This window comes from Rattus norvegicus, chromosome 11, assembly GCF_021556685.1.
Source record: "Rattus norvegicus strain SHRSP/BbbUtx chromosome 11, alternate assembly SHRSP_T2T, whole genome shotgun sequence".
Classification (NCBI taxonomy): domain Eukaryota; kingdom Metazoa; phylum Chordata; class Mammalia; order Rodentia; family Muridae; genus Rattus; species Rattus norvegicus.
Window position 1 is genome coordinate 38,963,664 of NC_141544.1, and position 17,456 is coordinate 38,981,119.

Here is a 17,456-nt window from a genome sequence, read left to right on the forward strand (position 1 = left end):
AAGGCCACACCTCATAATAATGCCACTCCCTGGGCTAACAATTTACCATCACTGGGTGGTTGATGAGATTCTGTGCTCCAGATATTGCTTCATCATGGTACATGCCTTCACTTACTCAACTTAGCAGGAATACAGAGGAAAATTTTCACTGTTATTGCCCTCTAGTCCAGGTACAGGAGATGAAGTTTATACTCAGGCTATTGTAAAGCCCTTGCTTGACGTTTCTAACTGTGACTCCTACTTAGATGTGCTTGTAGTCTGGGACTATCACAATAAAGAACAGAAACAGAGAACCTTAATTTGGACAACATTTACAAAGCAGAACTGTATTATGACATCCCTTATGTGGATTGCTTGGAGAAAATAACTATTTCCTTTTGGCTATAGACCATAATAAGGGTAATGTTTGTTAGCAAATAGTAAGAAAACCTATTTTTCTTTAACAATAGTTAACCATTTCTGACCATTTTACAAACCTATTTGTAAAAATACAGGCATATTTTAGTCAGTAATACTTGGGTAAAAGTACTCTTGCCCAACGCTTTAATGTTCCAAGAAGTTCCTGCTTCATTTTCTAGTTCATTTTATTAAAAATGCAACCCCATATGAAGAACAATGTCAACTAACTGTACCACCCAGGGACTAAATTACAAACCAAGGAGTATCCATGAAGGGAGCCATAACTCCAGATATATGTAGCAGAGAATGATCTTATCTGACATCAATGGGAGAAGAGGTGCCTTGATGCCCCACCATAGTGGGATACTAGAGGCACCAGTGAGGCAGGAGTAAGGGGAATGGGTGGAGGAACATCCTTATAAAAGCAAAAGGGAAGGAGGACAGGGGAATGGGATGGGGATTTTGTGGAGGGATAACTGGGAAGCATGATGTCATTTGAAATGTGAATGAATAAAATGATTAATAAAAGTATATTGTTCTTCATATATGTCACTTGATAGTATCTTCAAATATCTGTCTCATTGACTTAGGAGCATGTGACAAATTAAATCTAACCTTAAATCTGTCTATCTGGGATGATTTTAATTCCTATCACCAGGTATTAGAATAATTATCTCTTACACAGTGATTCATATGTTGCTTTGTATTTGTTTAAACTTTCATCATAACTGGTGACTGTTGTGATCATAATTTATTACTACATTGCTCAAACCAATACACATCATTTTCTGTTTCTCAATATTTAATTCTGGTAAAAATATTGATTTCATAATGCTATTTGGAAAAGTCCGTTGGCACTGATTGTTTAGAATCTCACTTTCAAAGATACCAAAACTTCAAAAACTACATTCTATATTGATTGCATTAAATAATATTAGTGCCATTGTAGTGAAAGCTGCATGATTTTAAGAAAGGTGCATGTGTTTTTTGATATTCACATAATTTATATATAATGCATTTACTTTGTATAACTCACAAGATATTTCACATACATTATTTCATTGAGCTTCTTAATAGAGGTGAGACCATCAGAGAATGATATCACCAATTACCAACATCAGGGGAAATACATGTGGGTAAATGTTTTTCAAGTTTAAAATCCACAAATAGGAAATATAGGTTCAAAATTCAGATTTTTCCTTCTTTTACCTTATCCTATTTTTCTTTTTAAACTTATTCTGAAGCATATCAATGCTCTAAAATAGGTAAAGAGCAAAAAATGCACATCTACACATTAAGTACTCAATTAAAAGAGGAAAATATGTATCTGAAACTATCCGTGATATACACATATTGCTCTGTTGCATATTTAATGAAGAATTTATTCCTATAGCCATGCTTCAAAGAATGTTTTTTGGCTCTTTACTCTTTTTAGTTATTATTCTCGCATTCAAGACATCATAACTGCAGCCTCCTCTCCTTCCACTTCTCCCAGTCCCCTCTCCTTCAACTTCCCTCTCCCCTAAATCCACAGCTCATGCCTTTTTATTTAGAAAATAGCAGTCCCCACGGGATATCAACAGAACCTGGCATAACAAGATGCGGTTAAACTCGGCAAAAATCTCACTGAGCTATGTCCTAAGCCTGCTGCATACATGCTATCCTTGTTTTAGCTTGGTTTTGTTGTTGTTGTTTTGTTTTGTTTTTGTTTTTTGTTTTTGTTTTTTTTTTGTTTTTTATTATTTTTTGAGGTGGGGGACTCTGAAGAAGGGTGTCTCTGATTATTGTGTCTGCTCTTGGGACCTATTATTTCATACTGTTTGCTAATTCTGCCTTACTATGGGATTTTTGCTGTTTAATTTCCTTCCTGGTTTTGCCACTTACCCTCTGCAGCCCTGCTCCTGATTAAAAAATGGTTTACCTTACTCAATGGACAAATTTCAGAAAAAGAAATAAGATCAGAAAGGGTTTTTGTTCTGTGTGTGTGTGTGGGGGGGTCACTAATACCACTCAAAAGAGCCCTTCTCTCAGGAGTCGAAAGAAGACAATTGGGATTGCTGAAACGTAAGTGAGCTTTGCAAACTATTTGACTCTATTGCACTGGTGTTTCATTATTGGTTTACATTAGTGTATTGTAGTGATCGAAAGGCTAAAATGAAAGGGCCCTTGACTTCTATAATTATCCACTGTGTATAAACTTAATAATACAGATGAGTTTTATACTGAATGAATATATTGCTGAGACCAAATAAAGATAAATATTTTGAACATCAATTTCTTTCATTCGAGAGCTTTTATGTTATTTCCTATTTTTATTCTGGCTATTGAGAATATCCAGCCCAAGCTAATAGCTATTTTGTGAAGCATTTGTCTTTTCCTGTTTAAAAGAAAATGAGTTTTGAATCTGTATATTTCTTTGGGTAAAATGGTCATTTTTCCTATATTAATCCTACCTATCAATGAGAATGGGAGAGTTTTCCATCTCCTGATGTCTTCAACTTCTTTCTTCAGAGAAGCTCTCTTTAAACAGGTCTTTCACTTGCTTAGTTAAGATTAAATGAAGATATTTCATATTATTTGTGGATAGTGTAGAGGGTGTTGTTTCCCTGATTCTTGCCCAGCCAGTTTATCATGTGTATAAAGAGGAATACTGATTTCTTTGAGATAATTTTGTACTCAGTCACTCTGTTAAAAGTATTTATCACATATGGGAGTTCTCTGGTATAATTTTTAGGGCCAAGTATACCATCATATCATGGGTAAATGGCAATGCTTTGACTTCTTTCTTTCCAATTTGTAACTTCTTGATCTCTTTTAGTTGTTTTACTGCTCTGGCTAGAAATTCAAGTACTGTATTGAATAGATAGGAAGAGAATGGGCAGCCTTGTCTTGTCCTTGATTTTAGTGGAATTGCTTTAAGTTTCTCTCTGTTTAATTTGATGTTAGCAATTTGCTTGCTGTATATTGCCTTTATTGTGTTTAGGTATGAGCTTTGTTTCCCTGATCTCTCCAACACTATTAACATGAAGAGGTGTTGGCTTTTGTCAGAAGTTTTCAGAGTCTGGTGAAATAATCATGTATTTTTTCCTTTCAGTTTGTTTATATGGTTGATAATTTAGCCACGCTTGCATCCTTGGGATGAAGCCTACTTGATCATGGAAGATGATGTTTTTGATGTGTTCTTGGATTCAGTGTGTGAGTATTTTACTGAGTATTTTTACATCAATATTTATAAGAGAAAGTGGTCTAAAATGTTCTTTCTATATTGAGTCATTTTTTTGGTTTTGTATCAAAGGAAATGTGGCCTCATAGAATGAGTTTCGCAATGTTCCTTCTGTTTCTATTCTGTGGAATAGTTTGAAGAGTATTGGTATTAACTCTTATTTGAAAGTCTGGCAGAATTCTGCACTAAAGCTTTCTGGCTCTGGGAAATAAACCAGGGAATGATACCCTTCACAATAGCCACAAATAATATAAAATATTTTAGTGTAACTCTAACCAAATATGTTAAACACCTGTTAAAGTCTAAGACATGGAGGGAGATGTCAGAAGATGGATAGATCTCCCATGCTCATGGACAGGTAGGATTAACATAGTAAAAGCCTTATTATCAAAAGGAACCTACCAATTCAGTGCAGTTACCATAAAAATTCTTTTCAGATCTTGAGAGAAAAAGTCTCTACTTCATATGGTAAAACAACAGCAACAACACAAACAATAAGAATACCAATGATAACAAAAACAATCCTACACAATAGAACAACTTCTGGAGTTATCATTTTCCTTGACTTGAAGCTGTACTGCAGAGCAATAGTAATAAAAATTGCAGTGTATTGGTATATAAACAGACAGTTGACCAATGGCACCAAATTGAAGACACTGAAATGCACTCACATATTACAGACAGTTAACTTTTGACAAAGAAGCCAGAACTATACAATTGAAAAAATAACGGTTTCATCACATGGTGCTGGTCCAACTTGATGTCTGCATGTAGAAGAATGAAAAGAGATGCATATTTATCACCCTACACAAAACTCAAGTCAAAGTGATACAAAGAGGTCAAAATAATACCAGATACACTAAATCTAATAGAAGAAAGATTGGGTCTAATATAAAAATTCCTGAACAGAACACCAATAGCTCAGCATCAAGGTCAGGCACTGAGAACAAAAATTGATAAATGAGACCTCATGAAACTAAAATATTTCTGTGTGGTAAAGGACAGTGTCAGTAGCCCAAAATGGCAGCCTAAAGAATGGGAACACTACGTTAGACAACAGGCTAATATCCCAAATATATAAAAAAATTCAAGAAGTTAGACACCAACAAATCAAATAACCCAATTAAAAAATCAGGCACAGTACTAAACAGAATTTTCAACAGAGGAATCGCTAAATTTAGAGAAGAACTTAAATAAATGTTTAAAGCACTTAGTCATCAGGAAAATGTGAATCAAAAGGATTTTGAGATTCTACCTGACACCAATCAAAATGACTCTTATCATAAATGCAATGACAGAACATGCTGGCACGATTGTGGAACAAGGGGAACACTCCTCCACCGTTGCTGGTGAGAGTGCAAACTTGTACAACTGCTGTGGAAATCTATCTGGGTGTTTTTCAAAAAAACAGATAACTGTTCCACCTCAAGACACAACTATATCATTTCTAGACATACATACCTAAAATATGCTCCATTTTATAACAAAGACATTTGCTCCACTATGTCATAGCAGCTTTATTCATAATAGCGAGAAATTGGAAACAACCCAGATTCCCCTAAATGAAAAAAAATGGATAAAAAAATGTGGTTTCTTTACACAATGGAATATTACTGGTCTATGAACAACAAGGACATTATGGAATTTGCAGTCAAATGAATAGAACTGGAAGGTATCATCCCAAGTGAGGTAACGCAGACTGAGGATGCATGGTATATATTGACTTATAAGTTGATATTAGCCTACAAGTACAGGATACCCAGGCTGCATTCTACAGACCCCAAAAAGCTAAAGAACAAGAAGCCCAAAGATGCTTGAATCTTACTTAGAAGGAAGAAAATTATCATTGGCAGTGGATGAAGGGAGGGAAGTGGGTGGGAAAGGGTATGGAATAGAGAAATAGAGCCTGAAGTAGCCATCTTCTGTGGTACAGCAGGACTCCCAGGATAGGGATATTGACACCAACCCACCCGCAAAAATCTTTGACCCAAAATTGTTACTGCCTACAAGATTTGCAGTCACAAACATGGAACAATTACTCCCCCCACATGTTATCCATCCTCTGGGCAAGATCCAATCCCTGACACTATCAATGATACCTATGCTGTTTTTTTGTACACAGGAGGCTAACATAAACTGTCCTCTGAGATGCTGCACTCAGAAGCTGATAAAGACAGATGCAGAGAGCCATAGCCAAACGCAGCTGGGGAAATCTTATGGGAAGACATGGAGGAAGGATTGATGAACATAGCAGAGCTAGGGTCTCTATAAGAAGACCAAAAGAGCCAGCTACATTGGACCCATGGAGGCTCATAGAGGATAAACCAACCAAAGACCATACAAGGACTAGACCTAGGTCCAACCCACATATGGTCTTCAGCTTGGTCTTCATTAGGATCCCCCAACGCTTAGAGTTGGGTGTACTTTGACTCATTTGCCTGCCTTTATTCCATTCTCCTAACTGGGCTGCCCTTTCTGGCCTCAGTGGGAGAGGATATTTGATTTTTCTTTTGTTATGGAAACTCTGAACAATATATCTGCTAATATGTTTCTCTCTTCTTGTGCATCCTCTTCAAACTCCAGTTTACTCCACTTTTTCTCTGCTACTCTTGTCATCTACTAGATTCTTCACATTTCACATGCTTGAGGACCTATCAGTCTCATCCAGATGCTGGCCTCAATCAGTCTAAGAGCATAGTCATTCAGTATGGTCTGGTGTACTTTGTGTGATGACCACTTTCTGTAAGTAAACACTGTTCTCATTTGAGCCTTCCTTTCTGCTGTTTCAGGTTGGTAGGCTTGCTGTGGAAGTTAGTCCAGCCTTGCTCAGCAGGAAGCCACACTCTTTTCTCCTATTCTCAATGGTGTTATTGAATCACAAATATTTTCTCGTTTAATCCTAACAACTTTGGCTGTGCTTTATCTAGATGAAGAAATATACTTAGATATGGACTAAAAAATGTCTTAGTAAATTAAAAGGATTAACTATCCATAGAACTAAGAGTCACTAGTGAACACTTGTGCTGTGACCCTCACTTTGTACATACACACATATTTAATGTCATGTAGGACAGCTAAATAATAGAAACTTACATAGATATGTATTTCTGAACCTCACTGTAGGCATCCTAAAGTATATACTATTTTAATTTTAATATCAAAATTTTGCAATACCTCCTGTCACATGCTCATTTATTTATACATTCTTTATCCACTACCTTATTTTGTGTTCTGTGTAGTTTAATGTAAACTATAAATATGATTATACTTTTTCTGTAATATTCCAGAATGGCATTTTGGCTTTCTGTTTTCCTTTTTCTTATATTATTATGAATGAATAGAAACCATGAGTATATTTTGTGAGTTTTGGTAAATGCATTAAAATATAGACTATTTTGTAAATTTGAGTGATGTCTTTGTATAGATACTTACAGAAGACAGTTTCTGTGTTTCCATCACATGTTAGTACATGTGCTACCAAAGTAAGGAATTGCATGTCCCTTTTGTGGCATGTGTATTTTTATGTGTATTTGAGATTGAATCTACAACTTGTACATGCTAAAACAAGATTTTTATTCTATTTCCCAATTGCTTAGAAAAGATTTGTGATTACTTACATGAAAACATGATGTAATACTTGCACATTACAGAATTTGCATCTACATAGAAATATTATTGTGCAGATTGACATCAGAATGAGGGAAATTTTAAGTTATCTTTTAGCATAGACACTCTACCCTAAATAGGAAAAAAAGATTACAAAAGCTCTTTAGCCCTGGTACATTTCAAAAGATAATGGTGAGTAAAAATATATCTAAATGTGTTAATTGTAGTAATTTAGTCATTAAAATTATTCTTTAAAACTAAGTGATGTTTTTAAACTGGAGAATTTCCACAGAAGAGGATATTTTATATATATTTCATTCTACAGCATCCTTAGAGAGTGGAAAAGCATCTTGGGTAGGCTCCTCACTGTTTTGGTAACCTTGGGCCTGACATCTGGGAGTCATAATGCATTTTTATTTTTGGACTGGTTCTCATTGAAGTTTTTCCTCTAGCCTCACAAAAAGATTGAATCTCAAGCTAGGTTTCTGAGAAAAGTAAGCCTGGGTTTTGGCCATGATACAAGTCTTGGAAACTATGGTCTGTCTTGAGTTTCCTTCCCCAGAACAAATATTCTCTCAATTTTAAAGAGTCAAGAATGATGCTCACCTCACCCTACATTTTGTTTTGTTTTAGAGTAAATCTGTGCAGCTTTTCGGGATCATAGATATTTGCAATAAATTATTGAAGATATTGGTAGCCAAATTACATTAACAATTCATGATAGGTAAATTTTGCAGCCACAAAAAGTTACCACAAACGTAGCAGCTTAAATCATTAAAAAAAATTGTATTGCCTCACACATCCTGTGGTCCAGTAATGTGGGTATGCTGGACGCTGTCCTTGAAGTAGGCTTCCCAAGACCACAATCAGCTTGACAGCAGGGTGGGTCCCTGATGGTAGACTCTTGGGAGGAATCTGTCTTCAAGTTCATTCAAGTTGATGGCCAGATTTAGTTCCTGTGTTTCTAGGCCTAGTGGCTCTGCATTTGCTAGCTTCAGCTGCTGGGTAGATTTTACTTCTTAAGGCCGTCTCGCTTTGTTTTAATCCTGTATTAGTGACACCTTCATGATTGTGTTCTAATCCACTTGTCTCATTCACTCTTTCTCTGCTTTTCACAAATCACCAAGGTACTCCATAAACCCAGAAAAAAAGGCTGAGTGACTCATTTTCAATAATGGTTTATGATTTGAGGATACTCTGAATTATTTTATCTTGCTTAAATTTTATATCTATGTGATCCAGTCATATGAGTGCAGGCTTAGAAGCAGTATTTAATAGAAACTGTATTTTTTCACATTTTTATTGGATATTTTATGTATTTACATTTCAAATGTTATCCCCTTTGCAAGTTTCCCCTTTCCTCTCCCCCATTCTCTTGCTTCTATGAAGATGTTCTCCTTCCCACCCACCCACTCCCAACTCAACACACTGCCACTCTCCTACACTGGGGAATTGAGTCTTTACAGAACCAAGGGTTTCTCTTCCTATTGATGCCAGACAGTGCCATCCTTTGCTAAATAAGTGGCTAGAGCCATGGGTCCCTCCATGTGTAATCTTTGGTTGGTGGCTTAGTTCCTGGAAGATTTGGGGGGCTCTGGTCATTTTTGCTATGGAGCTGCAAACCCCTTCAGCTCCTTCAGTTCTTTCTCTAACGCCTCTATTGGGGTCCCTGTGCTCAGTCCGATGGTTAGCTGCAAGTATCCTCATCTGTATCAGTAAGGCTCTGGCAGAGTCTCTCAGGAGACAGCTATATCAGGCTCCTGGTAGCAAGTACTTCTTAGCATCAACAATAGTGATTACATATGTGCTGGATCACCATGTGGGGTAGTCTCTGGACAGTCTTTCCTTCAGTCTCTGCTCCACTCTTTGTCACTGTATTTCTCCCTGTGAATATTTTGCTCCCTATTCTAAGCAACTCCCCCTACTGAAGCATCTACATTTTGGTCTTCCTTCTTCTTGAAATTGGCCTGTGATTTGTATCTTGGGTAATATGAGTTTTGGGGTTAATTTCTACTTATCAGTAGAACATAACATATGTGTTCTTTTGTGACTGGGTTACCTCACTCAGGACGATATTTTCTAGTTCATTCCATTTGCCTATGAATTTCATGATGTCATTGTTTTTGGTAGCTAAATAGTACTCCATTGTGTAGATGTACCACATTTTCTGTATTCATTTCTCTGTTGAAGGACATCTGGGTTCTCTTTAGCTTCTGGCTATTATAAATAAGGCTTCTGTGAATATACTAGAACATGTGTCCTTGTTGTATGTTGGAGCATCTTTTGGGTATTTGCCCAGGAGTGGTATAGTTGGGTCCTCATGTAGTGCAATGTCAATTTTCTGAGCAAGCTTCTGACTGATTTCCAGAGTGGTTGTACCGGCTTGCAATACCAAAAAAAAAAAAAAAAATGGAGGAAAGTTCCTCTTTCTACACATCCTTGTCAGCATCTGTTGTCACCTGAGTTTTGATCTTGCCATTATGACTGGCATGAGGTGGAATCCCATGCTTGTTTTGATTTGCATTTCCCTGATGACTAAGGATGTTGAACATTTCTTTAAGTGCTTCTCAGCCATTCAATAATCCTCAATTGAGAATTCTTTGTTTAGCTCTATAACCCATTTTGCAATAGGATTATTTGGTTCCCTGGAGTATCCAGTCTATGAGTCTATATCTTTTTATTGGGGAATTGAGTCCATTGATATTAAGAGATAAAAAGGAATACTGAGGGGTTAGGGATTTAGCTCAGTGGTAGAGTGCTTGCCTAGCAAACATAAGGCCCTGGGTTTGGTCCTAAGTTTCGAAAAAAGGACTACTGATTGTTCTTCTCTGTTATTTTTGTTGTTAGAGGTAGAATTATGTTTGTGTCTCTCTTGTCTTTTGGTGTCATTGCAAGGAAATTACTTTCTTGCTTTTTCTAGGATGTAGTTTCCCTCCTTGTGTTGGAATTTTCCATTTAATATCCTTTGTAGGGCAGGATTTGTGGAAAGATATTGTGTAAATTTGGTTTTGTCATTGAATATCTTGGTTTCTCCATTTATGTTAATTGAGAGTTTTGCTGGATATAGCTGGGCTAGCATTTGTGTTCTCTTAGGGTCTGTATGACATCTGCCAAGGATCTTCTAGCTTTCATAGTCTCTGGTGAGAAGTCTGGTGTAATTCTGATAAGTCTGCCTTTATATGTTACTTGACCTTTTTCCCTTACTGCTTTTAATATTCTTTCTCTGTTCTGTGCATTTGGTGTTTTGACTATTATGTGACAAGATGAATTTTTTTCTGGTCCAATCTATTTGGAGTTTGGTAGGCTTCTCATATGCTATGGGCATCTCTTTCTTTAGGTTAGGGAAGTTTTCTTCTCTAATTTTTTGAAGATATTTACTGGCTCTTTATGTTTCAGCCCTTGCTCTCTTCTAAACCCATAATCCTTAGACTTGCTCTTTTTATTGTGTCCTGAATTTCCTGGATGTTTTGGGTTAGGAGCTTTTTGCATTTTGCATTTTCTTGGACTATTGTGTCAACGTTTTCTATGGTATCTTCTGCTCCTGACACGCTCTTTTATCTCTTGTATTTTGTTGGTGATCCTTGCATCTATGATTCTTCATCTCTTTCCTAGGTTTTCTATCTCTAGGGTTGTTTCCCTTTGTGATTTATTGTTTCTATTTCCACTTTTAGATCCTGGATAGTTATGTTCAATTCCTTCACCTGTTTGGTTGTAATTTTCTGTAATTTTTAAAGGAAATTTTGTATTTCGTCTTTAAGGGATTCTACCTGTTTACCTGTGTTCTCTTGTATTTCTTTAAGGGAGTTACTTATGTCCTTCTTAAAGTTCTCTATCATCATCATGAGATATGATTTAAATCCAAGTCTTGCTTTTCCAGCGTGTTGGGGTATCCAGGATTTGCTGTGTGGGGAGAACAGGGTTCTGATGATGCCAAGTAGTCCTGGTTTCTGTTGCTTAGGTTCTTGTGCTTGCCTCTCATCATCTGGTTATCTATGGTGTTAGTTGGTCTTGCTGTCTCTGACTGGAGCTTGCCTCTCCTGTGGTCCTGTGAGACTCTGATATTAGGATTCAAAGCCCTCCTTGAAGACCAACTCACTCTGGGCAGGATTTGGGTACAGAAAGCTGTGGGACAGCCATAGCTCTGAGTGCAGATGCAGCTGGAGACAGGAAGGATCCTGTCCCAGGCTGCTCTGCTGTTCCTGCACCTTGTGTAACCCTGGGCATGTCTCTCTTTGGACAGTTATTGGAGCAAAAGTGGTGGTCTCACATAAGGGCTTGAGAGTGAGAGCAGTCCTGCGAGAATTGGGGCTCTCACTGGATTTGGGTAGGGAGGGCTGTGGGACAGAGAGAAAATAGAAGTAGAAAATAAATAGACTAAAATTATCTTTCCAATCTTTTGCAATCTCTGGAGTTAATTGCTTCTTCTTGGACCTCTCTTATGAATGAGTAAAAAGGATGATAGTACACCACAGCTAGATTTGATAGCAGGCATCTTCAAGTAAAGGTAGGAAGATTTGAATTCTGAGGTCAAACTGGATACATGGTCATGTGTTATCTCCACAATAAAATTGACATTTGGAAAAGATGAGATGGGAATTGAACTTTGAGATGTGTCACTCCAAAACTCATGGTTTTAAATACCATGTTTGCCAGTGTTTCTCTTTCACTGTTGATTGAAATTATTAAGGATACTGGTCTTATAATAGTCACTCCTTGTCCTCTAATTTTAGCCAAATTTCACATTACACGAAAGAGAGTAGAAGGGGACTAAATATATCTGCATATCGAGGGTGCAAGATTTGGAGTGGAAGAAGCAGAGGTATAGTAGCATCTATCTAATACTAAATGGTGAGCCCTGAAAACATACACTTAATTCCCATGACACAGAGTAAGCAGTTGTATTTAAACATTAGGAATATGCATGTAATAGCAATTAATGAATAAAAGCAAACATGAATATAAAAGATTGTAGTGAGTGGTACGTGGAAGGATTGGGTGGGAGGAAAGGTTGGCGGAGTAATGTAAGAACACCCCCAGAATAAGAGAAATAAACATAATTAGATTTTCAAACCTTGAAAACTCTATAGAATGAAGTTATATGGAGAAACAGTCCATTCAGCGTTAGCTAGCTCATCAATACTATAATGACCTCTTTAGGAAATACATTCTGTATTCCCTCTGATAGCCCAAATCAGAAAAGGAATCTGTAATGTGTAAAGTTTCCAGAAAGATTTTCATGTTATCTTCTGAAATGATGTGCCTAGATTGATATATTGACAATGTAGAAAGTAGCTAACAGAAGCAATTTGTAGAGATTAATGAAAAACAGGCATCAGAATCTGTGATGTGCAAAACAATAAATGTTTGATGCTTTTCCCTGCATAAGGGCATGGCAGAAAGTATGTTAGACTCTTAGTTTAATAATTTCAGCATAGAATGTTCAAACAAACACATAGACACATGTTGCAAAACATGTGCTATATTTTTAAGCAATTCTAGTTCACTGAACAAAACATTAATTCTAGTTCCCTTCATTGCTCAGTATAAATCTCCTCCTTATTTTCTAAACCAAACTAATGAACCACTCCTGGCAGGGTTATATGCTTTCGACTCTAGAGTCAGCACCTCTCTCTCTTACTGACTGGCCATGTTCCTCTAACAAAGTTTGTATTGGCCATACTGGTGTCAAGAGGGTGGGACTCACTATGCAGTTTCTTTTTTCTTTGATCTTCTATTTCTCTTGCAAATTTCTGTCTTATTCTTTAATTATCTTAGCTGTGAATAATATCTTTTGTGCCAACTTGTGTTGAGCACAGCAGGCAGATGCAAGCAATGAAACATGCAGTCCCAGGGACATTGTGTCCATGTTGGTTGCACTGTTTTACAAGACAAAACCCATTGGCATATTTTCTATTGAAAAACCCAGAAGGAAGTTCTCTCCAGCAGGCCAGAAGTAGGGTTAGGCTTGCACCTTCCAGCAGTTCCTATTAGGAAAGTACGGGCCTAAAATGTGAACTGAGTTACCATAGTTGTTCAGTTCATGCCCTGTAATGCCTAGAAAATTTGAGAAACAGCTAGTAGAATGGTACCCTCTTGAAGCCATTTTCTCTCCCTCTACCTCAAACTAATTTTCTGCAGGAAAATTTTTTCCCAAGCAAAATTATGGGATTTTAAAAAATTAAGATGCATTCATATTGACTAACTTATTCATATGTAGTGATCACAGGGACTAATGTATGTGGACATTGAAAAAGAGAGGTTCTCTATTTCAAAGCCAAAGCCCACCAAATTTTTTTTCAGGGAAACAGAAACTAAGTCATAAAGCAAGAAAAGGAAAAGGAAGAAAGATAGAAGGATTGATCTGTTGTGTTATAAAGTGCTTTAGAAAACAACCATACATAGTAGCTATTTCCCAATACTTAAAAATTATGTTTGCATTTAGTCACACTCTTTTGTATACTCCTCCCAACATGGACATGATGCCCAGCTTGTCCCTGGCATTAGACACCTTATTGCTTGAATGTGTCTGCACAAATTGGAATAAAAGACAACATTCACAGCAAGTACAATGGAAGAATGAGGCAGAAGTTTGCAGGAAAATAGAAGATCCAAAGAAAAGAGAAATGACATTTGAGTCTTAGGGCAAGGAAACTGAAGAGACTCCTTTAGGATCTTAAGATGGGAGCAAAACCAGCGAGGGCCCCTGCGATCACAGCCCGTGAAGCAGAGACACATGTTTTTGCTTGTTCACTCTTTAGCATGATCTTGGGAAAGTTAATGAAAACTTCTAATCTCAATTTCCATAACCATAAAACAAAGCTCAAAGGAGTCAAACTAATTAGTCATTTAGTTAACTGAGACAAAGTCTTATTTAACCCAGGCTGGCCTGACACCCACTCTGTAACTGAAACTGACCTTAATTTAAAAACTCTTGATTCTCCTCCTGTCTGTGTCTCCCAAGTGCAGGTATTATAGGTGTACGCCACTGAGATCGTGATGCCATATTCTATGAATCTTGTGAAAAAAAAAAACACCTGAACGTATACATATGCAAAATTGAAAGAGTACATTACTTGTAATCATCCAAACTTGGATCTACTCCTCTATCCCAAAACTTATCTTTATCCCTCAGGTGTGAGTAAAAAGGCACTTTGGGTTCTGAATAGATTACATGTATTTCTTTTACCTTTTGGTTAAGTCCCTAACCCTATTTCTTAAACCTTACATGTAAAAATTGACTCAAGATTTCTATTTGTTCATGTGTAATGTCACATAGTATACTGGCTGGTTTTCTGTGTTAACTTGACACAAGCTGAAGTTATCACGGAGAAAGGAGCCCTCCCTTGAGGAAATGCCTCCATGAGATCCAGCTGTAAGGCATTTTCTCAATTAGTGATCAAGGGTGGGAGGGCCCATTGTGGGTGGTGCCATCCCTGGGCTGGTAGTCCTGAGAGTTCTATCAGGAAACAAGTTGAGCCACCCAGTAAGTAACATTCTTTTATGGCCTCTGCCTCAGCTCGTGCTTCCTGGCCTACTTGAGTTCCAGTCCTGACCTCCTGTTGTGATGAACATCAATGTGGAAGTGTAAGCTGAATAAACACTTTCCTTCCAACTTGCTTCTTGATCATGGTGTTAGTGCAGGGATAGAAGAAAAATGGTACCAACACAGTGGGCTATTCCTGGGACAACCTGACCATATTTGGGGAGAACTGTGGAAGGACTTTGGAACTCTGAGCTATAAGAGCCATTGGGATGTTAAGAGTTCTGTGGGATGTTCTGTAGGATTTTGAAGGATAATGTCAACAGTGCAGAAGATGGAGGCCTGGCTTGTGAAATTTCAGAGGGAAGATTAAAGACTCTTATGAGGGATGTTGCTATTTTGATTGTGCAGATTCTGTGGTTTTGGTCAGCTGTGATTAACAGGATTGGTATCTTGTTCTGCTGAACTATTAAGTGAAACTTTGCATTCTGGGACTATTGATGCTCATTAACCAGAGCTAAGAAATTAGTGGTGGTTAAGAAAAGCACCATTGAGGTGAAATCTTCTGGGAAGTGTATTATGAGAGCACAAAAAAGCTGTGTTCCAGAGATAGCCAAGGTTGTACTTCGTGCTGCAGTTGGAGTTTGTAATGTCTTTTTTTTTTTTTTTTTGGTTCTTTTTTTCGGAGCTGGGGATCGAACCCAGGGCCTTGCGCTTCCTAGGCAAGCGCTCTACCACTGAGCTAAATCCCCAACCCCTTGTAATGTCTTAAGGGCCACCCAGGTGGTACTGATTTTGAAGGAATGAAGGGACCATGAAGAGCAACTGAGGCTTGCTACTGTGAGAGGCCATGGAAGGCCATTGGTGTTGGTCGTCTCAGTTGCAGTTGATAGCCTAGGGTTCATGGGACCATGTAAAGAATTCGACACTTGCTGCCATGAAGAGACCCTATGAGAGGCTGTTAGTGAAGCCTAGTTGCAGCACAAGACCTCAGTGTACTGGAGATTACAGTGTCATGGAATGATCACCAAGAACAGCAACATCAGTGGAATAGATCAAGCTGAGCTTAATGCTACAGAGGGCAGAGTTGGAGAAGTGACAGTTGAAGAAGTTGGATGAGCCCAAAAGATTGTGAGTGGATCCCAGACATAGAGTTTGATTTTCCTTTTGATTGTGACTGTGACCTGATATTTTTCCCTCTTCAAGTAAGAAAATATTTTAGTAGACACCACAGTTAAGGGACTTTGAATTTTAAAGACTTTGAACTATAAAAGAGATTGGATATTTCAAAGGGAAATTTTAATATGTAAGAATTTGTAAAGACTGTGGGATTTTAAAGTTATTTAGATCTTGGGGATGAATAAGAAAGTAAGGGTTGAGACTTTAGAGTGATGTGTTTGTGTACCAAATTGATAGGGTTTCAATTATACTGACTGATTTTGTGTGTCAACTTGACATAAGTTGGAGTTAACACATAGAAAGGAACCTCCTTTAGGAAATGCCTCCATGAGATCCAGCTGTAAAGGCATTTTCTCAATTAGTGATCAAGGGGGGAGGGCTTAGCTATTTGTGGGTAGTGCCATCCCAGGGCCCTTAGTCTTGGGTTCTATAAGAAAGGAAGCTGAACAAGTCGGGGAAGCAAGTGAGTAAGAAACATCCCTCCATGGCTTCTGTATCAGCTCCTGTTTCCTGGCCTGCTTGAGTTCCTGTCCTGACTTCCTGGGGTAATGAACAGCAATGTGGAAGTGTAAGCTGAATAAAACCTTTCCTCCCCAACTGGCTTCTTGGTCATAATGTTAGTGCAGGGATAGAAATACTGACTAAATAGACACAGGTACATATTAATATTTCCTTTACTTTTTGATTAGCTCTACATATAGATATTCAACACTAATTAATAGTGTGTATTTCAGGCCCAGGAAAATACATAACTTTGAGCTTTCCAATGTACCTGCACACTTGTAGATATGGCTGCTGATTGTTTTGTGATTAGAAGAATGCACTAAATTCACTTTATATATTTGGCTTGCAAGTTGCTAATGTTTGAGTTAAATAATTGAGGAAAGACCAATTTTACATTTATAATCAGTGTAAAACTATTCATAAAAATGTTTTACAATTTTCTAGAATTACTTTCATAACATAATTGAACATATTACTAAGAAATGGTTAATATTTAAAGTAGATTTCCTATAAAAACCCACCAGAAAATATTTCCCTTGTGATATAACCCTGTTGCCACCCTTGTCAAAAGTAGAGTGAGTGAATGTTTGCCTTATCACTGAAAATATATTATCCACAATAGCTGTTCACATATAAAATTTTAAATGTATAAAGTATAGTAATGATTTAAATATGTGATTTTTGTTTCATTGCTGTTTTGAGTTACTGAAGTATAAAAGTAATATCAAGGAAAATATGTAAAACATTTTAATGTGAAACACAATTAATGATATAAATAATCAGAATCAAGAGATTAAAACCACTTGAGTGACATTGTACTGCTACTGACTGTTTCCTAGTTGATATAACTTACTAATAGGTGGATGCTCTATAAGACTACTTGTGGCTAAGTCAGTATTTTGAACTTGATTGATTTACGTTTTTGCTACTTTATTTTAATTATTATTAATTAATTAATTTCCCCTAGCAATGACTCTACTCAACTTTTCTATTTCAAATAGTTTTGAAAATATAATTTTACTACATTTTAAAGATGATGGTAGGGCTGGAGAGATGGCTCAGCCG

The 17,456-nt window shown here is 37.2% G+C and overlaps 1 long non-coding RNA gene across 2 annotated transcripts in view; it reads left to right on the top strand.

The window, feature by feature from the left end:
* The first annotated feature begins 1,990 nt into the window (after positions 1–1,990).
* The window catches only part of LOC148002490 (uncharacterized), a 32,165-nt gene continuing 16,699 nt past the window's right edge, over positions 1,991–17,456 (top strand). Inside the window, exons 1-3 of one of the 2 annotated variants that reach the window (XR_015633002.1) lie at positions 1,991–2,463; positions 3,494–3,594; positions 5,745–7,027. This is a non-coding gene — a long non-coding RNA (uncharacterized LOC148002490). Of the gene's footprint in view, positions 2,464–3,493; positions 3,595–5,744; positions 7,028–17,456 lie in introns of those variants that run through there. The other variant, XR_015633003.1, reaches the window with a different exon arrangement.